General features: G+C 34.0%; 1 pseudogene across 1 annotated transcript in view; it reads left to right on the top strand.

Moving 5' to 3' along the window:
- Nucleotides 1-26,194, top strand: part of LOC309621169 (small nuclear ribonucleoprotein E pseudogene) — a 45,518-nt pseudogene continuing 19,324 nt past the window's right edge. Inside the window, exon 1 of the transcript in view lies at nt 1-26,194. This exon is cut by the window's right edge and continues 19,324 nt beyond it. The product of the transcript in view is annotated as a small nuclear ribonucleoprotein E pseudogene (transcript).

Genomic DNA, 26,194 nt, shown 5'->3' with positions numbered 1-26,194 from the left:
ATGATTTATAAAGCCAGCATTTCTCCTCTGAACTTATATCTCAGCAAACCACACACTATTTTATCTTTTGTCACTAGTCTTATATAACTAAATGGGTTCTTTTCTTCCTTCTTTGAGGAAAAAAATATTGTACGTGCTTATCTTAACTCGGGCAATATACTAAATATTTATTAATTTTCTATTTGGTAATTCGGTAGAATATTGACACATAGAATCATTTAGTACTACATTATAACATTGTATAGAAATTTGCTGAAACTGTCAGTAGCAGGTGTAGGATTAAAATATAAAACATCAATTCTTCTTGAAGTTATGTAAGTAATACCTTTCAAAGATTTAGAAATTTAATGTGATTTGAACTTATAAATTAATGTTCAGCAAGAGTTTTAGCATGGGTGACTTTGTTTCAGAGATCTTGTCCTTTACATAAACTGTTTCTTTATCCATTTTGTTAATCATTTTATTTTATTTTATTTTTTTGGCTGCGTTGGGTCTTCATTACTGTGCGCAGGTTTTCTCTAGTTGTGGCAGGTGGGAGCTACTCTTCGTTGTGGTGCGTGGGCTTCTCATTGCGGTGCCTTCTCTTGTTGCAGAGGATGGGCTCTAGGCACGCGGACTTCAGTAGTCACAGCACACAGGCTCAGTAGTTGCGGTGCATGGACTCTAGGGCACACGGGCTTCAGTAGTTGTAGCACACGGGCTCAGTAGTTGTGGCTCGCGGACTCTAGAGCGCAGGCTCAATAGTTGTGGCACACGGGCTTAGTTGCTCTGCAGCATGTGGGAGCTTCCTGGACCAGGGATCGAACCTGTGTCCCCTGCATTGGTAGGCAGATTCTTAACCACTGTGCCACCAGGGAAGTCCTGGTAATCATTTTATTTGTAGTAATTTTTTCTTTTTATAAAACATATTTTTCAAAGTTTTCTGAGAAATGGGATTTGCAGTTATCTCCTACACCCAAAGCATGTTATTTATCATTTATCAATTGTATGAATTTGCCTTGTTCACGAGTATTCCAAATACACAAAATTCAAGTAGCATGAACTAAAAATGTTATCTCATTATTCCTCAAAATTGTCTTTGAAGACAGTTTAATATGTGAGAGAATAAAATTTCTATCTAAATCTGAAATCTCTCTGTTCTAAAATACAAAACACCATCACTCTAAACCCTAAATCAAGTAGTATTTAAAATAGTATATACAAATAGAGCAATAAACTGTACGCCCTTGAATAAAAGCCAGTGTAAATAATTATTCTGTCAGGGGAGTGTGGTGGTAGAGGGCTTGTAAAACTGGATTGACTCTTTCAGATGAGTAGAAAAATCAGGTTATTTTAAGGAAGGTAAGCTTAATGTGAAATATTTTATAAATTATGTTGAAATTTTTAGCCTCAAAGTTAATCTTGTAAAAACTCTTATCATGACTCAGAAAACTTTGTGAAGATAGAACAGTAACCCTGTTTCCTTTTTCTTGTTGTTCCAATTCAACAAATATAACCCTAACTCCATTATTAATTAAATTTATATATTTCATTGGGTAATAAGCAGTATATGATACTGGAAAATATATTTAATTTGCTACTTGTGTCCAATGACAATATAGCCCCTTAAACCAGTTTACTTGCAATGATAATATGTTGTATTTCACGAGGAATAATTTCAATCATTATATAATATATATGACTGGACGCTTGCATTTGACTGTTACAGTGGGATGAAAGTCTAGATTTACTTTAGATTTTTTTAAAATTGCAAGCAGTCACCTTTTTTCTCACAGTGTCTTTACCTTTGAAGAACAAATAGTGGAAAGGATTTCAGGGAAAACTTTATATAAATTGCTGATAATAGATGCTGAAAATTCTATTTTCTTAAAATTGAGGGAGTCATAGAAATAATGGTTATGCCATTGTTTTATAGGTCACCAGTGAGTCTTTTTGCAGAAATTGCGTTCAGCTACCTCACCTTCAGTTAAAGGTTGCAGTAGTTGTGCAATTTTAATTTTCAATCCAATCTGCTTTTCTTTCTGAGAATTCTGTGGATTGTAATGTTAGAGAAACCTAATGTAAAGAAAAAGAAAAGGAAAAGTGTATATGTTTCTAGGACCATCATAATAGATAATGCAGTAATCAAAAGGAATTTTCTAAGAAACAGAGTTCATCTGTAATAGAAGTATTTTTAACCATAAAATAAATCCAAACCTACTGATTTATTTAATTTATTTATTGATAAACCTCCATTGGCATTATTCTGTATTTGATGGGCTTCTGAGAGAGACAGTGATTCTTGGAACCAAACCATCCCTTTATTTAAATGTAGAAAAGTTTCAGAAAGGGTTTGTAATGAAGATATATTTTTGTTAGAAATAATATATTTGGACTGAAAGAACTGATACGTTGTTAGTTCACTGTTGTCATATCTAAGTAACCTCACTGAAGGATAGAGATTAGTAGGACAAAAACGTTAACTTTTTCATTTTCCCAAATATCAATACTTCACATTATTATAAAAATGAGCATTTTGCAGTCTTCTCATATTGCACTTCATAGTTGAGAGTTTGTAATTAAGTCACAGAGATGTAAAACTGAAAGAAAAATTCCCTTTACTGATTCAGGGGAGTCCTAAGTTTTTTTTCCCTGCAGCTTTATTGAGATATAATTGACATATAATCTTGTGCAAATTTAAGGTGTACAGTGTGCCAAGTCTTATTAAAAAGAGGACCAATTTTCATTTCTCAACATCTTGGGACCAGTATCAAGGGGAGACTAACAATGAAGTGTGATGGCAGAGTAGACAAGAGGTCTCTATTACTATCACCGCTTCCCTTCCTAACAGGACCCTTGGAAAGTGTGGTAAAGAGTGAGAATGGAGGTCCCCACTGCCTTGAGATCAATAAAACTATATAGATTCTAAGCTCCATGAGGTTAGTTAATACATATGTCTTGCTAAATGATATATCTCCATCACTGACCCCGTTGCCAGGCACACAGCAGATTCTATCAATGAGCCAACTGGGTATGTTTATAGCAATTGCTCTAAGACTTGAAATCAACTACATATCAATGATGGGTAATGAATTGTTATAAGACCGTACCTACAAAGAGCATAGTGCAGTACCGGGTACATTGAATCACTCAATTGAGCTAAAAGGAATATAATAATAATTAACTATATTAAAATGCAAATACACAATGAACATATATTTATAATTTCTTAAGATAAATTGTAATTTTAGATTCATACCAGTGACCTGATTACGTTATTAGGCTCATTATCACAAGGATATTTGAAAGGCTTTTACCATATGATTTAATTTGCTGTCAATCAGATACGTTTTCATTTTAATATTACCAAAGATAGAAGTTTGAATTTTTAAAATGCCAGCAGGAGGAAGAGAAATAAAACAACATTTACTGAAAGCTTTTCAATGCTCTACAGAATTTGAGCTTATTTTAAACTCATTTTAATTAAAATATATTTTGTTCATTTTAATTTTTTCCATAGTTCAATATTTCTTGCAGAGAAACATAGGTAAAAAAGAAAAAAAAAACATTGTGGTAATACAGTGCACATGTTGTAGGCAGTTATGCTTTTGATATTTCTGACATTGCTTTAGAGTAGAGTCCTTAAATCTGGTTTCTGTTCAGCACATTGTGGTTTTAACACATTCTAGAAGCTCTTTTGCCTCTAAGTCAAATCCTACTTGCAGCCCATCATTTAGCTTTGATCATTGCCTTTTTTTATTAGTATGTTTCATCTTTGTTGTATTTGTATTTAATTTTGAGGTATTTTACAAGCACCATTTATAAATATAATACAGTATGATGTTTATGTATGTATTCTCTTAAACATGTATGAATAAACCTTGTTAACTTGATAAGTACTAGCTGTGCCCACAATGAAGAAGTAGTTTACAGGAAGAATACTGGAAGAAGTTGAATGTCTGCTCCAAACACCCAATGAGTGATTTCATTGTTACTTTCAATCTTCTTTCACACTTGTATCCCCCTCCCAGAGTGCTTCCCCGAAACTAAGGGAGTTGAGGGAAACTGGACCGAGACTGTCCCTCCCATGCTTACTGTGCATGTGTTCTAAATAACAAATGAAAGTATGATATTTGTAGAATCAGTAGTTTACAATCTATTGAACAGGACCAGTACTCAAATATATGAGTTTAGAGCAGAGGTTGGCAAATTTTTTCTATAAAGAGCTCGGTAATAAGTATTTTACACTTTGAGGACCATCTAGTCTCTGTCTCAACTACTCACTCTGCTGTGGTAGAATGAAAGCAGCCATAGATCATACATAAATGGATGAGTGTGGCTCTATTCCAAAAAACAAACAAACAAACAAATCCCAAAAAGCTCTTTTATTTATAAAATCAGACAATGGGCCATATTTGGTTTGGGGTCTTGTCAACCTGCTGGTTTAGAGGGTAGATTCTCATGCCCATACTTCCCAAGGCAAAATTCCATTGGCATAAAATCAGAACAAAATTTTATATAATAATTATTTTCAAGCTATTCAGTGATACATGAAAAGTATATGTTTATAACTAAAAATTGATACTCAGATAGAAACTAGATTACCAGTGTAATATATAATAAATTAATTGAACAGAGGACATAATGAACTAAGGAGTAGTGGAGTTTCAAGTGGAAAAAGCCTGTATAATTTTTTAATGAAAATATAAGTAATTTGAATGTTATAGATACATTTTTAATGATTGTGTATTCTGTTATGCTGAATTCATTCATATGTATCCTGTTACGTTGATAAATGTCACCTAGAACATAGGGCTCAATTTTGAATGCACATCTGAATCTCTCGGGAGTTTTAAGAATCACAGATGAAGCATTTCCATTTATGATCATGGCAGAATAACTGATAATAAAATTGCACCCCTATCCCCCCACCATGAATAACTAGAAAAATGCACAAAATATGTGGAACAACCCTTTTCAGACTTAAAAAACTGCTAGTGCAGGATCCCGGAGGGAAGGAAAAGAACAAGGTGAGCCCTCCAATAGCCCCCAATTTCAGTCCCAGGCATTTACTAGACTTCACTGAGCATAGCAGACTTCTCAGGCATAAGAGACAGAGACAAAAGTTTGGAGAGCTGAGGTGGCTGCAGAGTACCAGAGCAGAGAGAATTCTGCACTGAATGAGTCCTGTATATCTGAATTGGGGTCATATGGAACATTTGGCTGAATAAGTGTCACATGCATAAGGGGAGACTTGACAAGGCTGGGCAAAAGACAGACTATCAGAGATCTGTAGACTAAACAGTCCTCACAGTTCACATGGGGCTGGAATATAACCAAAGTAGAGTAGCCTTATTGATTACCCTGAGAATTCAGTAGAGACCCCAGAAAGGCCACATTATAGGAGGAAGGTTGTACTACCCCTAGAATAAAAGGTAACCTAGCTTAGCTATCTTTAAGAAGTCCTAACAAAGCTTAGAAAAAACTCTCAACAAGAAAATGCTGATATGCAAGTGCATAATTGTCCAAAATGAAACTCAATATCTTTTTCAAGGAAAACAACAAAATCTAGACAACGTCAACATTTATAATGTCCACTGTCCAATCAATAATTACTAAACATGTAGTTGGAAAATATGACTTAAACCAGGAAAAAAAATCAGTTAAAATGACCCAGAATTGACAGATACAATAATATTAACAAAGAATTTTAAAAGTTATTATAAACATGACTCAGAAAATAAAGGAATCATTAATATAATGAAGAGAGAAATCGGACCTGTTTAAAAAAAAAAAAAAACAGGAAAAGAAAAGGAACTTGTAGATATGGAGATTATGCTGTGGCTGCATTTCTTCTCTCTCCTTAGCCCACTTGTCCTTGACCTGTCAGTAATAAGGAAATAGTTATAGCTAATGCTCTGCTGCTAATTTTGCTTCGCTTGGCATTTTAAATGGAATGTTCTTTATAGTGTATATTTATATTCACTTTTACTGGAGATTATTCCACCCTATAAAGCTCATATCTAATATACTTAACAGCTGAGATTATTTGAAAGAAGTGAACTAACTTTGACTGTTAAACATATTTCTTAAATCAAAAGTGATATGTATGTTAAAGTTCCAATGAAACAAAATTATCAAATATTCAAAGTTAATTTTTTACAGTATATAGCTGCACTACATACTTGAAAGTTAAATCTGAGTCTGATTAGAGGATGTTTCTCCTTAATTCACTTTCATTTCCCCGTTCAGAAAGATTTGAGTACCTGTTCTATATTTGACAAGGATAATTTACTATATTTTCTCAAGCAATTTCTGGATGTTCCAAAGATATATCAGTAACCATCATATGCACCCATAATTAATGCCGGAGTTGAGTCAGCATACATAAAGTATGGCCTTTGGATGGCAACTCTTGGCTGAACTCCTAATGTTCTGTTTCAGTTTCTGATGAGGTGATGAAGTAGAAAGCTTGTACGATGTAATTTTGCCATGTTTCTTTTGGGATTTTTGAAAGAGGATCAACGGCTTAAAATCATCAGATGAAACATTTCAGCTTTTCAGAGACTAGAATGAGGAAGGTCAAAGCTAATTTTTTTTAATTCTACCTGAAATATCTGAATCCATTCCAGATAAACCCAAGTAGAGGGGTAGTAATACTTATTAGGACTACAACAGTATGATACAAAATATGTGAAATATGGTATAATTCATACACATTCTACATTTTCAATATTAGGAACAGTTACAATCAATTTGTTTTCCAAAGATCAGCATAATGCCAAAACTTTAAAATGTAAATATTTCAATCTAAATAAACCAAAAACATGATGAGAATCAATTTATAAATGTAATATTTTTCAATAATTACTTTTTAATAATCCCTGCAGTAATGCTAATACTTACTTAATAAATTCATTTTGAATGATAGTCAATGGTTCGGATTTGCTTAGTATTTAATATTTATAATGTTTGCAGAAAATGAGCATTAACTATAAAGAACACCAGTTTCTAAATGTTTTAAATTGGTTTGGTTTCAAACAGCATTCTTTTAATAAATGCAATAACATATACACACATTTTTTAGAAAAAAAGATTGTAAGAATGTTCTGATAAACCAACCAAATGATCAGACATTATATTTTCTAAGGCATGAGGACATTTTTAAAGGCCTTCTACTTACCTAGCCAGGATAAAGAAACTGATAGAATATTCCAAAGGAATTACTTAAAACAAAGAAATTAGGACCACATTGAAACCTCCTGAATCTTTCTTTTCCTTTTGTATTTCTGACAGGAGTGATCTTATTTCACCTATACGTTACCTTTCTGTACGTTTTGATTTTTCCATTGAGATCATTTTGTTCTTCTAGAATAATCGGAAGCTACTATGTTCTATCTCCCACCCCCACTCTATGAAGAATGTGAACAATTAATATTTAGTCCAGCTCAACTAGGAAATTGTTCTACTTTTTGCATGAAATGTATATCTCATACAGAAAAATGTATATATTATTCACTGTGTTATGTTAGCTATGTCTTTTTCAGAAAATATATATTATCACAGAAATTTCCAAGATTGTAATGGAGCCTGTTTATTATTACAATAGTATGACCTTTTTCAGACTTGTGTTTCCATTAACTGTTTTTTTAAATGAATTTCTGGGAAGAGTGTGGTTCTTGTTACCATTTGCAAAGTATTTTGCACAATTTGATCTGGTTTATTTTTTCTCAGCGTTTGAGTATGAAAATTGCCAAATAGAAAATTTGAAATACTTGCATAGTGAATATCCAGATAACTACTACTTGAATTCTGCAATTGCTAACATCTTGCTATATTTGCTTTACCTCATATCATATATCTGTCCATCCCTGTATCCATCCATCTGTCAATCCATCTTACTCTTTGGTGCATTTTACCCCTACACATATCAGCATGCATATCTTTTTCTAGAGTTCAATATTTGTTTTCAGACATTTTATTCTTAGAGGCAAATTTCACACACAGTGAAATGAACCAATCTTGAGTGTACTGTGCCATGAGTTTTGACAAAAGCATACACAGTGTAACCAACTGCTCAAGATACTAAACAGATGCAAATCCCTATCAAGATATGAAACATTTCCATCACCCGCAGATAATTTCTGCATGTCCCTCCCAAGTCAATTCCTTAGAAGTAACCCTTTTCACATTTTCTCCATAGTTTAGTTTTGAGCTTAGCCTAGTATCTCTGCCTCCAGTTTCTCCACACTCAAGTAGTCCATTTCTCACACTGTGCTAGAACATTATACCACTTCTGTAGTGAAAATCAAACAGACACAAAATAATATAAACTAAAAAGAATTGACCCCATCTATTAAATGATGGGACCATCATAACATTCCACATCCATTGCAATTTGGTCCCAAACTTCCTTTCTATCATTATTTATGATATTCCCCATAATTTCCATCAATTCTATAATCACACCGAACTATCTCTTATTCTCTGAATAAACCATAAGTATTATACTGTTATCTTGGGTCATACATAAGCATTTAATAGATTTAATAGTCATGGTTTTGGCTATCTGAGGATCCATGACATGTAGTAAATTTAAATATAGTTGAATGACAGATTTGAATTACAAGCTTCGCAAAACTGACATGTGGAAGCAAGACCTACAGTAAGTGAATGAGCACAGCCAGCTCCATACATCTACCTCTCAATATAATGACATTTGTTATACATCAAGTATACATTCACTCTCACCCAGATTTTGAAAGGGTCACTTAATTTGTTTCACTGTTTTAAGGAGGAAATCATAAGCTATAAGGAAACACAGCTTACAGGATTCACAGCCTTAGGGTTTATTCCTCAGATATATAAATGTTCTGTCCTAGTTACTTCTCAGTGCTGCAAGAAATAGGAAAATAAACTTTTATTCTTATTCTAAATATATTAGTTTCTATCATAGCCTTTTATGCCTTTTCTTAATTACCTATTTACATGCTAATTCTTCCTTACAAATTAAAGAAAATTAGGAAGCATCCCACATACTTGAAATGCTCTAGATTGCCTTTTAGAAAATATAATTGAGCTGTTTCTTTCTTAGCAAGATAAAAAAAGGATTTTTTAGAGACCATGATGGATTGGTTATATATAGAAACTAATATCAATCTAATATCTTAAAAATATATCTTATATACATAATCATTTTTCTTTCATCTGTTTTGAATATTTTTCTCTCTTATACTACCCCATGTGCTACATTCACACAAATTCGAGAACAAAATGTGGATGGATAAGTTGGGTTTTTTGCCTCATACTAACAATTTCAGTTGATTGTATTTTAGGAATCAAGAAAAGATTGGAAACTTGTCTCCAAATATTTTTATCTCACAGGAAATTTCTTCTATTCAACTGACAATAAAACTGCCCAGTTTTAAGAGATTCATGTAGGAATTGATAAATGTATAACACATAAGTGAGCCATAACAAAATATGATTTTAAAAATCATGTCAATACTATTATAGATAACTCCCTCAAAGCAAGCTAAACTGATGTAGAAATAATTTTTAAAACTATCAAAAGAGTTCATGAGATGTATAATACATGATGTCATATTATCCACAGACAGTATTTGCATTAAATTTGGAAGGAGAAATTAGAACCTCAGAGGCTCAACACAAGAGTTTATATGTCTTACGGCTGATTCAAATGTTGTTTAGCAGAGAATCTGCATATCATAGTCATTCAGGGACATAGGCTGATGGAAGCTCCAAAGTGAAATGTTTCCATCATCTCTCAAAATGAGGGATTGTGGGAAATCATGTAATGGCTTGTAAAGATCCCACTTAAAGAGACGTCTCTTCCCCTGATTTTTAATTGGCTAAAGCAAGTCGCATGGCCACACTCAACTTTAAAGTGTATATGGAAGTGCCAACCTAAAACATGTGCCTGAAAGGAGAAGAGGAGCAGAATGTAAACAGCTTCAGTGATCACTTCAGTATTTCTGGCAGTTTATGATCAACTGGTTTTTGTGAAAGCCTGAGATTTTTTTCTTTTTGCATTTGTAGTTGGGACTGTCCATCACCACTGAAAGCAACAGTTTACTTAGGTATGTTGGGTAAGTGGGTGGGGTTTCTTTAGCTCTTTTATCAAGTAACTTTCATCATTCACAATTTCTTAGCTTTTCATATATTTACTAACTGAGTAGGGATTGCTAATCTAATGGCCCATCCCATTAACTGAGCAATAATAATGAATTAGTGATGTAATTGTGCTTTGAAAGAAATGGGCTCTTCTTTCTTTTCTGTGCCTTCTCCCATTACCATAAGGTACAAGATGGGTCCATCAGGTACACCTTGGTGCCTTGTTGTGTTTAACTCACATATGTGTATATGTGTGTGTGTGTATGTGTGTGAGAGAAAGAGATATGGGAAAATGGAAATGCATACTAATAATGTCCAATGGAGTTTTGAAGGTTTCAGGAAAATAAAATAGCCCAACTGGGTCTGAAATTAAAAGTTAGAGAGGTCAGATGGTGTTAGGCTTGAAGGGCATTCTAGGATCATAGGAGCAGGAACCAGAACTGGTGTGTCTTATGCCAAAGCACCACAAGCAATTCAGTATGAGGAAGGGAGGGCTGGGAGAGACAAGAACTAGATCATGACGTGTCATATATTATGTTAAGAACTTTGGATATTATCCCATAAAATGAGATTACAATAGGAACATGTTTTAAAAATTGTGAATCAGTATGTTGTACACTTGAAACATATAATATTGTATATCAACTATACCTCAACAGAAAGAAAAGAACATGTTTTGGATGTATTTGGTGTATCTGGTTGTATATGGCCATTAGACAGTTGGATATTTCAGTTGAAATTATGGCGACAGCTTGTCGCTGGAGAAAGAGATTTGAATGTGATCAGCATGGAGATGGTGGTGATAGATGTATACTCTATCTATCTCTACTATAGATCAGCGTATAGTAGAGACTGGAAAATTTACCCATGGGAAAATTGTGTAGAGGGAGAAAAGCAGTGGTCAAATGATGAAACCAAAGATTCTTGAATATGTTATTATTTTCTATTTATACCAGTTGTAGGGAAAATTAGCTTACTCTCCATGGCAGAATCTACTGACTACAATTCTGAAAATTACTGGCAAGGAGAAGTACAGTGTTCTCTAAAAGCCGTAATGATGGGGATAGGGAGAACAGAGCGTGAGCTACTCAAGCTTGTCAAATAAAAAGGAAATGACAGACAGCCGCTTGTTTATAGTGCTCACTATGTATCACGTACCATGCTAAATTATATATATGTCCTCACTTAATCCTCACAACAGATTGGAACAGAGAAAGGTCAAGTAACTTGACAAACTAGTAAGAGCTAAAACAGGGATTTTTTTTTTAAAGAGCAGAATTTTTACCCAGGACTTTTGGCTGCAGCATCTCTGCTCTCAACCATCACTGCCTCTCTCTGCTTAAACTAGTTCCATAGTTTTCAGAATTTAGCTAGTGATATCATGGTGATATTTTAAAATCTTATAACTTCAGCTATAGTCTTCCTGGCCTTGTATTAGAAGCAGCTAATATGCTACATTTCCTTGCTTCGGTTTGTACTCTAGTGGGTTCTGACTTTTTGATAATTGCTATAGTGATATTAACAATAACTAATGGAACGTTAAGTGTGCCTATTTATTAAGTTAACTATTATTTATTGGGAAATCAGAAGCTATTTAAACTTTTAAAAAAATTCACAAAGGAAGTAGAAATATTAAGAAAATTTAGAATAAAGATGTCCTATGATAAAGATATCCAGCTGTTTAATCTTTGTGACATCAGTTTCCTCATCTGTGAAATGATATCTACATTACAGAATAGTTGTGGGAGTCAAAGTTTGTGTTCATAGAACATCCCATATAATACTTGCAAACGAATTTCTCAATATTTTGTATACTTCATTTAAAAATATACATGAAATTACAACTCAGAGTTGTATTCCAAACATAATGACTGCTATAAGGAAGAGAAACATTATTGTCTAGCTATTAGTAGAACATTAAATTGTCTTACCTTCATTCACTTCACAAAAATCTAATTTCATGTAAAATTTAGATCTTAGAATAATGATATCTTAATGTCAGGTTAGGAGTACTTTGAAATTTTTAGTTTCAGTATTCTAAAATTAGACATCTAATTTGCACCACCTCAAAGGATGCCCATAAATGTCTTTCATACATCCAAGTTTGTGAGGTAGAGCTAATATGACTTTAAAATAACATTTTAGTCATAGGTAAAGGGAAAATAAATTTCTCAAAAATATCCCATTAAGATAAGGAAAGAATAAAGTCAGTGAAATGAAAATCCCTTCACATAATAGTCTGCTATCATGTATAATTAAAATCTCATTTGTGGACTTCCCTGGTGGCACAGTGGTTAAGAATCCACCTGCCAATGCAGGGGACACGGATTCGATCCCTGGTCCAGGAAGATCCCACATGCCGCGGAGCAGCTGAGCCCGCGTGCCACAACTACTGAGCTCGCGTGCCACAACTATGAAGCCTGCACACCCTAGAGCCCGTGCTCCTCAACAAGAGAAGCCACTGCAATGAGAAGCCCGGGCACCATAACGAAGAGTAGCCCCTGCTCGCCGCAACTAGAGAAAGCCTGCGCACAGCAACGAAGACCCAATGCAGCCAAAAATAAATAAATAAATTTTAAAAATAAAATAAAATAAAAAGTAAAATAAAATCTCATTTGTTTTAGAAGTCTAGGAAAATATTCCCATTCAAACATAAGCTGCTTATAAAGAACTGGGGAAGATGAAATAGAGGGCTTTATTTTTCCTAATCATATATAATGTCTGTATATGTGTGTTAGCATTTTTGAATTTGCATTAATATTGAAATATTAATTTGAGTCTGTTGAGAAAACATTTACTGAACACCTACTCTGTGTGGCACTATGTAAGGTTTTGAAGATACAAAGGAGAAAAGGTACTTACCAGCAGGCAGATCACAATGTAGTGAGGGACAGCCAGTCAGAAAATCAATAACTTCAAGAGCAACAAGAAGAAATTACTATGGAAACAGAGATGGGTGCCATATTCTTAGGGAAGTGATTAGGAAAAGCTTAATAAATGAAATGATGTTTTGCGTGGACTTTTATGTTTTCAATAGGAGGGGATAATGTGCATAGCAGTGTGATCATAAGTAATGGGGGGAAGAAAAAAAGATCAGAGAATCTAGTAAATTATATTTTAGGCAATTAAAATGTTCATAATATCTATTCATATTATATACTTATAATAGCTATTTTGTAAGAATTTGCAAAAATATTCCACTTACTAAAACCTTTTAAAGTTTCACAAAATGTTGACTTTGATTTAGCAAAATTAATTTAATGGGGTTACAAAGTGCTGATTTGGTAATATGTAGAAAATAATTGGAGCAAACCTGAGGAAAACGAATACCTTCTAATAGAATACTTTTAAAATAGAATTTTGTCATTCCTTCATACTCTGGTTATGTGTGTGTGTGGTGAGGGGGGGTGATTTAACATGTGTGCAGGTATGTAATGAAAAATATTTAAAACTTGTGTGACCATATAGGACTTTTGTAAATAATACTCCCCATCTATCTATCTATCATCTATCTATCTGCAGCTATCTGTCTGTCTATCTATCTATCTATCTATCTATCTATCTATCTATCTATCTATCTATCTATCTATCTAGTTTTTCTCACCAGAAAAAAGAAAAAGAATAAATATAGACTGTATGTGAGTGCCAATGGGAAACTATTTTAACAAAACTACCTGTTCTCGGCCTTGATATAAAATTTAGAATTTGCTCACCTAACTTGTTAGAATTAAGTCATGACATGCAATAGCTGCTGGTGGCAAAGAAGATGGTAGGAAAGTAAAACTCTCTAAAATATAAAATTTTTGTAATATGTATCTTAGGGCTTTAGGCATTGTAGCTGTATAGAGACAACTGTTGTAAGAAACGTGATTGTAGGCTACGTCTTAATACTTTATTTTCTTCTTCCTCCCCCTTCTTTTTTCCCTGGGAGTTAGTTATATATCAGATAGTTACCTAGAACTCTAACACATGTGCTTTTCCCCAGTCCCACTCCGTGGAGATGGTTTGTGTGGAGAGGCATTTTAGTGATCAGTGATTATAGAATCACAGGATATCATTCTGGAAACATAGTTACTTGATAATTTCTCATTCAAAATCTAAACTCGCTCTTAGGAAGAGCTGTTGTACTAAATAGATCAATTACTATTTTTATACTATCATCATAATAATCTAGAAGAAAAAGTGCTGTACTAAGCACTTTAAATACATTATATAATATGCAGAAAATATAGGCATGTAAAAACACGTGCACACACACTTTTCCAAACCCCTCCAAAGATGTTGCTTTTGAAATATGCTCACTTATTATATCATCTTCCTGAATAAATAACTGGGAAATAGCAAAACTATTTGGCTTGAGAAACTGAATTCTTCCAAATGTGGAATTTGAGTATAAGCCAACACTATTAATTTCACTGGACTATCCAAATGCAAGCATCTGGATGTGAGTATATTAACAAGAATCATGTTTCTATTTCAAATGGCTTAAATATTAGTTTGCAATATTATACATGTTTTAATACAAAACTATTATTACCAGTCTCTTTTATCTAAGCCACTGAACAAACCTTAGTATTCACAAATTGTCTTCATCTTCAGACTTCAAACAGTGACAGATAATGTCTGTCGTCTTTTAGTTGTCTGATACTACAGACCTACTACAGTGTGTACTGCAGGGGTTGTGTACCTCAAAGCACATATTTTAAATTGCTTATTTATGTATATTTTGCTTTATTACAAAGAGGATTGGATGCAGCTTACAATCTTAGCAGACTGAACTGATGCAAATCCGCTTTGACCCCCATCTACCTCCACCACTAGCAATTACAAGCACATAGAAGTGTCGAATGAAATATATTCAAAAAAATTCAAATATTTTTGCAATTTAAAGCCAATCTCAAAAAAAAAAAGTCTACTCCCAAAGTATCAGCAAAGAGTAAAGAACAAAAATACAACAATAAGAGAGTGGCCTTACGCCACAGAGGTTTAAATTATTAATTTTTGAACCTGAAGCTAGAATTACTACAACATGAATGAAACTCAAAAGCCTTATGCTAAGTGAAAAAACACGACTCAAAAGGTTATGTACTGGGCTACTGGTTACAGATAGAATGGAATAGACTCATTTCTCTCTGCTCCTCCCTGATAAATATAGCTGAAGACCCTGGACTAATTATAACAGACAATCATAAGAGGACTCTGAAAGGTGGAAAGAAGAGAGCATACTGGGTAGGGAATCTCTGGTCTTGAGGAATGACATGATGGCAAGTTCTCTGTTTTTTTCTTTTCTTTTTCTTATCTTTTTTTTAAATAAATATTTTATATATCCTGACTGGGCGTTGGATTAATGTGTAATATGGAACACCAAACGGGCACATACCCAAAAAAGCCCAAAGAAAAACCTGATTTCTCAGCCAAAAGGTGAGGAAAGGGGCAGCCTAGGATGATAGAGATTTTTTGACAAATAATTGCCCAACCCCAAGCAAACACCATGAGTGCCCCCCCGAGTCCCTTCCCCTGTGGGGTCAGTGGAGACTGAGTGAGGAGCCTGGACTTCACACTGTTCTCCTGGTGGTGGCAGGGGGAGCCCTTCACCTTCTTAACTAGGGAGTTGGAGAATCTTGAAGAGAGGAAGAAGCAGGAGAAAGAGATTCTTTAAATTTACAGAGGAAGCCCTGGGCAGATCCTTGAGCAACCCACATGTGAAAATGACCCAAATTATCACACCTAAGGGATCAAGAACTGAACTGTAATGTGGAATAACACCCAGGTTTTCAGAGTGATATCTTAGTGGTATACTTCATAAAAGGAGTCGATCAGAATAGCACTGCAAAGGTTCTGAAAATTAAGTTGTCATTGGATCCACAACCCTCAAAAGTAGGTCAAGACCTACAGGCTAAACCTACACAGGGTGACTACCTGCTAAAATCGAAGATTTAAATAGGACCCAGAATCTCCTAACATAATAGTCAAAATATCCAGGATACAATTGCTAATCACTAGTCACACCAAGAACCAGTAAAATTACCACCTGAATGATAAAAGGTAGATGCTGGTGCCAAGATGACTCAGATGTAGGAAGTATCTCACAAGGATTTTAAAGCAGTTATCATAAAAATGCTTCAATGAGCAATGCTTAAAACAAATGAAACAAAGAAATTATCATCAAAGAAATAGAAGCTATATAAAAGAGCCAGACGAATGGCTCAACCCACGGAAGAGTTAGTAACCTGAGATATAATGGATATTTAAAATATTAAGAATACCATGAAAAACTATGCCCATACATTTGACAAAAAGGTTAAAAATGAAAAACTGTGTATAAAAGTATAGCTTAGAAGTTTAACTTAAAAAAGAGAAATTCAGAATAAAATCAGAAAAAAACTTAAAAGTGAATCAATCAAAATGAACCATTCAAATAAAGCGCTGGGATTATATAATTTTATATTAGTTATTATTCAAGGAAATATAACCTCTGTTATACAGAGTGATTCAGAAAATAGAAAAAGAGGAGAAAAGCATCATTACTGTTTGGTTAAATTTTTATCTTAAGTTGATAGGTTAAATTTTAACTTAGATTTTTAACCGAAATTTCTTTTATAGCAGGAGTACAAATGATTTATATCCAAATAACAAAACGCCAAACTCTACCATTCAAAAAGTGTCAAACACCCAAGGATATTTTAACCATGGGCAATATATATTACTAGGTAACTAAGTTGCTCCTTTTTAAAAAAAAATTTTTTTTAATAGACTTTTTCTATGAGCTAGTGAAATGATGGAGGGCATCTAACCAGAATGGTGGTTTTGATTTAGGGATAGTTAATCAGGAACCATTATTTCTGACAGTAATTAGGAAGTGGATCCAGTTTTCTGTTACAGTCACTTACATATATATTACAACAAATATATACATCTATGACAACAGAATTATCTTTTCAGTCTGTGAGAGACTGCTCATCCTTCTATTTCCTATACCAGAAGCAGGACAAATGAGAATACAGAAGTACCCAGATAGTTTATTCAAACTGTTATAAAATCATAAAAGCATAGTTAAAGAGATGTGTGGTGGGTGAGAATGAACGCATTCCTGTTCGCTTTATAGGACACTACAATCTGTTCCTCCAGAGGCAATACCTACTCAGCCTTCTCTCACAATAGCATTAAGGCACAGGTTCTAATCATCATCAGTAACTGAAGATCTATATTGAGTTCTCCATTACTGTTTTACTTAAAACCAATTTCCAGGGTGTGCAGGATAGTGGGGTCTTTGTGAGCTTTCACCATGGCGTACCGGGGCCAGGGCCAGAAGGTGCAGAAGGTGCAGAAGGTGATGGTGCAGCCCATCAATCTCATCTTCAGATACTTGCAAAATAGATCTCGGATTCAGGTGTGGCTTTATGAGCAAGTGAATATGCGGATAGAGGGCTGTATCATTGGTTTTGATGGGTATATGAACCTCATATTAGATGATGCAGAAGAGATTCATTCTAAAACAAAGTCAAGAAAACAGCTGAGTCGGATCATGCTAAAAGGAGATAACAATACTGTGCTCCAAAGTGTCTCCAACTAGAAATGATCAATGAAGTGAGAAATTGTTGAGAAGGCAATACAGTTTTTTTAGGTGTCCTTTGTTGGAAGTGTAGTTCTAAAGCATTTATTCATATTGTTTTGCTCACCTTTATGTTATTACCAGATGACAATAAATGCTGTGGGATTGTTTTTATTAAAATATTTACATTGTTTCCTTCTAAAAACAAACAAACAAACAAACAATTTCCACCTTTGGAAGGATATGCCAGGGAAATATCAATAAAAATGTCCCTCTTAGTGTAGATGTAAATGGCTGTTGCCTTTCTGGAGGCAAATGGACAGCATATATTAAAATTTAAATATGAATACAGTTTGATCCAGTAGTTATTTTGTTTAAAATCAAGGAATAGAGAATAGTTATTAAGAACACTGATCCTGATGCTAGATTGGATGTGTGGAACTCCCAGATCTAGCACTTACTAGCTGTGTGAACTTAGACAAGTCACTTTTTACCTTCAGTGCAATGAAAGGATAATAATAACACCTTTCTCACATAACACAGTGCTTGGCACATAATATTATCTTAAAGAAATCATTGTACAAGTGCACCAAGAGGCATATACAAGAATCCTCCTAACAATATTTTTCTAAAAGCTTAAAACAACAGACTACTTAAATGACAACTAGCATAGAAGTTGCTAAAGACTTGGATTTAGAAATCTTGGATCACTGTCCCCCTGTACATAAATGAGATATATTTCATACTACAGAATGACAATAGCTTCAATACAAATTGAGTGGGAAAAATTGCAGATTGACATAAACCATATTATTTAATTTTCCTGTAAAATGTAAAAAACGTATTTGTCTTATAGCTATTTTAATAAATGTATTTAAGTCTCTAGAAAGAGATCTAAAAGTATAAATACCATATTGATAGCAGTAGATACTTTGGGGAGAGGACTGGAATTTTGATGAGATCAAGGCAATTTTTTTCATATATAAAGTTTTCATTTTTACAAGATATATGTGTGTGTCACTTAATTTAAACAAATTTAAAATTAAATAAAAACAGCACAAATTTTATAAGTTGTTTTCACAGTGTGGTCAAGTAAAGAAATGTTGACCAGAGACCATCAATGTTGCATTTCGAGAATAAATTTTGAATATGTATTTAAATGGTGTGCTTGTCTGTTAAGCCAATGGACCTTTGCTTTGTGATAATAAATGAGCAGATTTTTTAGAAATAAAACAAATTTATCTTTTGGTCCAAGCAACCTGGACCTTATCCATAGAGTTAATAAGCACCCTCAAAATTTGAGGAATGAAAATTCCTGCCTGGATGCTTTATATATTTAAGTTTTTTAATGGTACGTGAAGGAATATTTCATAGCCCAGACAGGAGAAGCCTTTGGTATATAAAGTTCAGAGTATTGGTTTTCATTTACAAAACTTATTTTGCCAATATATGAGAAGTTGACAATTTATATCTGGGCTCCTAAGCCCTCATTCATCAAAGTCACATGACCCATCACTAGTTCCCTAGTTTCTCATTCCTGGACTTACTGGTCAATATTTAGGTGCTGAGCAACAATTAAATAGGACACAAAAAATAAAGCTTAAAGGGCTATTTTTAAAAGATCATATATCTTAGAATGCATCAATTGCCACAAACAGGATAATGGAGAGATTGAAATAAATCTTTTCCAATTTGCCATCTATTCAACTCAAAGTAAAACCTGAAGGATTCAGAGGAGAAACCATGTATGTGATTGGGAACAAACACAGTGCTAAGAATTTTATTTTTATCTTCAGAATTAGATTATAAAATATTACCATTTTTCATCACATTTCTTTTTCTAATAGATCTAAAAACAAATCCAAAAACATCACAATGTCATGAAATTGTGATATTCGTAAAGCTCCATCTTGATCAGATTAAAGTAATGAGAAGGCCCACATACTAAAAAGTTAATGGTACACCCTTAATATGTAATAATATATTAAAAAATTCATTAAACCATAAAACAAGTATAAGCAAGTATAACAGCGTTCTGCTTTTTCCTTTGATTACAAAGTTGGTGTTTTATTGAAAATTCTTAATAGAACACTAACCAAAATCACTGTGTATATTTTTCTGCTGCTCTAAACATTTAGTTTGCCTTTTGGGTAAGCTGGGGTTAAGTTCTCCAAAAAAATAGAGGAACTCTACAAGCAAGTCCACTTCCATTAATAAAGGAATGAAATGGACACATAGTAGTCTCATTAGAAACTATTGTAATATTCCTAATTGTATATATATTCTGATACATAATGAGATATTCTCTGTTTTTTAACTCTGAGCTAAAACTTTTTTCATATTTCAAATATTTCATGTTAACTCAAATGTCAGCTTTACTTTGTACATGTTATATATCTTTTTAATATATTATCAGTGTTTTTATTGACCAGTGTCATTTGAGAAAAAGTTGTATCATCTCATTAAAGATAATTGTAGTTGATGAATTCATGAAAAAGAGGAAGGATGTGTAAATGCATAAGTAGACTGTCTTACTACATAATAATTTATATATAAAGTTCTAAAATGGACAGTGCATTCTATATATAAGCAAGTAACTGCAAATACATTAGTTTATAAATTTGTAACATTATAATTTTAATGTGGATCACATACATTGACTTTTCAAAAAAAAGTTTTATTCTGAAAAGTATGCTAAGCCTCTTAGTGATTGCAAATAAAATTTAGACAAAAGAAAAATGTATCATTTCACTATTTTGAGATTTTTGAAGGATGAAAGTTTGTCTTAACTCGTTATCTCCAGCACTTTATCCTATGCAGATACTCAGAAGGTATCTGCTTCTAACTAAAGTTCATAAAACTTTAGTGGAAAAATACAAGACTATTCAGATATATGATGATAAGTTTAGAGATGCTGATTAGCTGAACTCATATCCATTAATCCACGGTTATCAAGATATTTTAAGCCAACCTAAATATATCCAAATATACGTCTTCTTAATCTTACTGTCCTGGATTTTGAATACAAGCACATGTGTAACCCTGAATTACTGAGGTAATTATGGTTGTGTGCTGACCTGGCTAGATGAGTAGTGATTTGGGGCTCCCGTTACCTTGGCATCTGTTCTGAGTTAATAAAAATAAAATTCAGCATGTTTCTTGTTTGTTTGATTTGGTTTTCTTGTTTTGTCCTTCCACACCTACAAATGTGACTATAGGAAAATCAGAGCTGTGAAAAAACTTGTGAGAAATCAGTAAATACTAGTGACATTTACGTTTCATCACCTCATAATAGGCGTCTACTTGAACTTTATCAGCCTTCTGAAAGTCGATGAAACAAATGATAATGACAGAATAATGGCCAAGTAACACTTGAAGTGAGAGTTCTATATAAAAATTATGTATATGTATATATATTAACATGGTCAAACTTTAGGGAAAATTTCAGATTCTCAAAGATTTAATTGTACCTATATACTAAGAAACAAAAAATGCCTTTTAGAAAAAGAAAAAAATCAATCTAAACTGTGTTTCTCTTCATGGACTCTTTAAATACTTGGTGGCATCTCAAAGCCTGTGTTTTACTTATGTATTGAATATTACTGCATAGAAAACCATCCTAAACTTCATGGTGCAAAGTAACAACTGTTTTATTATGGTCATGGATTCTGAGGTGCAGGGATTTGGAAAGGGCTCCTTAGGGTCAGCCTGTCTCTCTTCTATAATGTCAGAGACCTTACTTGCAAGATAAATCCACAGCTGGAGGCTGGAATCATCTAAAGTTTATTCATTCACTAGTCTGGTGTTTAATGGTGGCTTTTGCCTGGGACCTCAGAAGGGGCTCTTGGCCAGAACTCCTACACAGGGCTTCTTCATGTGATTCTTTGTTTCCTCACTGCGTGGTGACTGAATTCCAACAGCAAGCATCCCGAGAGAACTAGGTGAAAATGGTATCATCTTCTATGAACTTTAATGACATATCCCAAGAAGTTACAAGATTGCCCAAATTCAAAGAAGAGGGACATATAGACCCTATCGCTTGCTGGTCCGTGTGTTACAGTCACAATGTAAGAAAATCATATGGGATAGAAGATACTGTTGTGGCTGTTTATGGAAAATGCAGTCTGGCCCAGGCAGATTGAAGGGACACTACACGAGAGAAAATATACAAATGGACCAATAAACAGAAGAGAAGACCACCAGGGTCATTAGTCATCAGAGAAATGCAAATGAAAACCACAACAAATTATTACTACACACCCACTGGAATGGCTAATTAAAGAGATAGAATAGACCTAGTGTTAGTATGTGGAGCAATTGCAACCCTCATATATTGCCAGCGGGAATGCAAAGAGCGTAACCACTTTGGAAAATAGCTTGGCAGTTTCTCACAAAGTCAAAAATACCCTTACCATATAATCCAGCAGTTGCACTCCAAGTTTTTGACCCAAGAGAAATTAAGACACATGTCCACACAAATATTTCTGTATGAATGTTTATAGCAGCTTTTTTTCATATTAGCAAAAATCTGGCAACAACTCAAAGCCCATCAGTAGGTGAATAAATAATCAAATTTTTGTGTTTATGGAATTCTACTCATCAATAAAAGGGAAGAAATTACCAATACATGCAACACATGGAAAGTTTTGAAAGACATTATGCTGTGCAAAAGGAGCCATGGAAAAGAGTGCATATGATTTCATTTATATGAAATTCCAGAAAACATCAAAGTAATCTATAATGACCAAGAACAAACCAGTGGTTGAGGCTGAGAGTGGGTAAGAGGAAAACGACCTTCTGGAAGCTGGAGTGTAAGCCTGCTTTACTTTTAGCCAATCATGTACTCCCCTTCAGGAATTTGAATCTAAGGAGATGGTGTGGTGATGGAAGGGTGATTGAGAATTTAGTCATGCCCTTGATGACATGCTGACAACATCTAAGTCCGGGAAAATGTTGCCAAGTCAGTATCATATCCTGGCAGTTTCTGTAGCATGGCGTTGATTGTGTCTCCATTACTCAGATCCCTTTGTTTTCTACTCATCTTCTGAGCTTGGTTCTTAAGCTTTCCTATTGATTCTGTAAGCTGAAGCTGTTCTTCCAATAAATTTACATTCGGCTGAAGTTACTTTGAGTAAGCTTCTGTTGCCTTAAAAAAAAGAACCCTGACTGGAACAGACTCCTAGGTGCTGAATAATGGAAATTTTTCTTATTATGCAGCAGGAAAACTTTTCAGTAGGGAATTCAATAGGAAAGTACTATTGTGTGCAATATACCTAATGATACCATTGTTTTCAGTGCACCCTGGCTTACATTACAATCGTGTTCTAAGAATCATCATACTTTGTCTTAATTTTGCAGAAGATAGTAATAAATGACCTGGTTTCTTGATCTTTCATCTGTCAAGGTCCCTCATTTGGGGACGCTTAATTTTAAAACTCAGGCTCAAATCAATATCCCCCTCTGGAATAATCTCCTTTCTATTGGAGGGTTTCTTACTGTCTCAGTTGATGATTCTATTGATCAGCTTCAAGTTCACCTTTGATGCTGATTCTGCTCTTATTTCTAATAACTGGCTCTTGTCTATATACTTGGCAAAGGCTTTTTCTTCTTACTCTAGTTAATTCACTAGATCTTTGTCATTTCCCCATCTCTGAGCAGACATTTTAGTACTGAGTCCCTTTAATTGCTTTGGTACTACCTTAAGCCAAGCCTCCATCATGTTGAGCATTGCCTTTTAGTACTTCTATTGATTACCAGTCAACAGATTTCACTAACACCGTTTTCCTGCCAGAACATCCACTGGCTGCCCTCCAGTGGACATTGCTGATTACGTGGGCAGGCTGCCTGCTTGCTTATCTTTCTGCCTACTGCCTACTGGCAAATCCCCTAACACTCAAGTAGCCAGTCCAGATTCTCACTATTAATTGCCAGAAACTTCTCAGACCGTGTTTCCTATAGCTTGATGAAGTCTCTGGTTCCTAGGTCTCTTGGTGTGTCTACTCAGTTTTGATGGATGATTTGGTAAAATCATAACTTTTGTTTTCATTTTTAGTGTAGTTAAAATCCATTTTTATTCTTATACTTGGCCTGGTTAGATTAGATTAGGTTTTGTATATTATGTATTCTCTTTTTTTTTCTCTCTCTCTCTCTCTCTCAATATAGTTAGAGAAACTTTCATCATTATTGAAGCCACCTGGGAAATTTCTGGAAACATTCTCCAAATTTTAAATTTATACAAGAAGATAGTAGAGTCTTTGTAATACTGTGAATTTAATTCCTCTGTCTGAAAACAGGTACATAACAGAGGCTGAATTTCAACAGGAGAGATTAGATTTTCTCAGTGTCCTACGTATTTTCATTTCATTTCATTTTCATTATGTTTTAGATTAGAGTTATTTTTTGATAAGATCAATATAATAATAGAGCATTGTTGTTCAAAACATGTAACATCAATATTTGGAGATAATTTTTTTTTCTCCTATTGCCTCACAAAATAAACATTTTTAAAGACCATCTTTTTAATGTATGTAAGTGTAGAAGCAAAATCTACCTAAACATTTTATACTTTTCATAATATAAAACCACTTGGAACTGGGACTCTGCCAGGTTTATGAATGCATCCATGCTGTTTATCTGGATCGGCACTTTGGAATGTTTATCAGGACAGATGTACACTCTATACTTCCTAATGAAAGATAGGCAGATGTGGGAATATATTTTGTATTGGGATTAATATAATTTTTAATATTTGGATTAATATAAATGCCTGTTTAAAGTTACCAGAGGCATTTAATTATATTCCATTTCAAAGGACATTTCATTCTGTTTATTTGGAATTTTATTCATAAGAACAATATCAAATTAATGTTATGTATACAGTTATGATTAGCCTTTCTTTACATAAATATTATTTATCATTCATGGACAAAAGTGTAAAAACAAACTATCTATTACTACATGTATCAAGATCAGACTTCAGGACTGTTGATGTGATAGTTAATGGTTCTCATTGTCCCATTGATTTGGGTTGGCTCTTGATATCCCAGAACGGTAATGACCTAAGGAGCAGATTTCAGTTTACTTTTACCAAAGTTTGTTACAGAAGAATAGCTTGACAATAGCTATGCTTATATTGAAACCACTGGGCCAGCATTCTTAAGCATTGAAATAAAGATTGTAAGCAGTTCCATCACTAAGATGTTTAAGGGTGTAGTTTGTGCCCAATTCATTCAGATAGACCCACACTAGGGCAATATTCTTTCCTTTTCTTTTCTACCCTCCAACACTAAATCAGATGGTTTTGATACTCTATGATTTTATTCTCAATTAAGTGAATTTCTTCACTTGCTTTTTGAACTTACTCAGGCTAAATTGACTTTTTTTCTCTTTTCCTTCTGTCTTATGCTGTGGTATTGTGGTTGATTACACCTACATGGATGAAAATCCAAATTTATTTTAAGGATATTGTTGATTTTGCCTATATTTATATTTGTGACATTTTTCTGTGTTAGGATATGGTAAATTTTGGAATAAGCAATGTGTTAAGTGCCTCAATTTTCACAAGAGGAAGTTATATTTATTACGTACTTATCTGGAGCACTGAAGTATTTGCAGTAAGTAATTGTTTATTTGCATTTTAGGTACACGTATAACTTTCCCTTAATGTCCCTAAGGACTTGAGAAAAGTACTGTTCACAAAATCCACGCTGTAGTGACAGTTTAAGAGATAATTGGTTATTCTGGGTGTTCCAGTTTAGATCCCCAAAGAGCAATGCACTTGGACTACATTAACTCAGCTCCCTGAAGAAATGCTTTTGTTTTCATGGAGAGCTAGGTAAACATACTCATCTGATAATATTTCTGCAATCCCTCGTACCTTCATCTCTCTTTATTCTAAATAGCTTCTGATCTTTATTTTCATCTTTATTTTACTTGATTAGTTCTAACAGCCTAACATTTTTCAAACAGTTCTAGATACAGATATAAAATATCTGGTCAATACTCTCTTCTCCCTGGTTGGAGGATTATCTTTTGCTGTCTTATCCTAAGCCCTCCAGTATGTTAACTGATTCAGAGCGGTATAAGCTTAGTTGCTTTTGCATTTTCCCATTCGCTTCATTATTTTGCCTATTCTTTATTGAATACCTACTTACTCTGTGCAAGGTAGAGTAGAAAGTATGGTACATCTTTTTTCTCATTAAATCCTTACAACTGCATATTTGGAGGCAAAATACAGATTTAGAAGTTAAGCAACTGGTATTTAATAGATAATTAAAAAAGAGTGCCCGATTGTTTTTAAACAATTGGTATGATTTTTAAAAAAATAACAAATTAGCTCTCTAACATTGTCTCTAAACAGGACTTCCATTTTTCTGCACTATTATAGTTAACAAAATCAAAGGCCTGGGACTTCCTGGGTGGTGCAGTGGTTAAGAATCCACCTGACAATGCAGGGAACACGGGTTCGAGCCCTGGTCTGGGAAGATCCCACGTGCCGTGGAGCAACTAAGCCCATGCGCCACAGCTACT

Source organism: Balaenoptera borealis (assembly GCF_965194805.1).
Source record: "Balaenoptera borealis genome assembly, chromosome: X".
In the NCBI taxonomy this organism is placed as follows: Eukaryota; Metazoa; Chordata; class Mammalia; order Artiodactyla; family Balaenopteridae; genus Balaenoptera; species Balaenoptera borealis.
The sequence above is the reverse complement of the archived record's forward strand: the minus strand, read 5'-3'. Positions and strand labels throughout refer to the sequence as shown.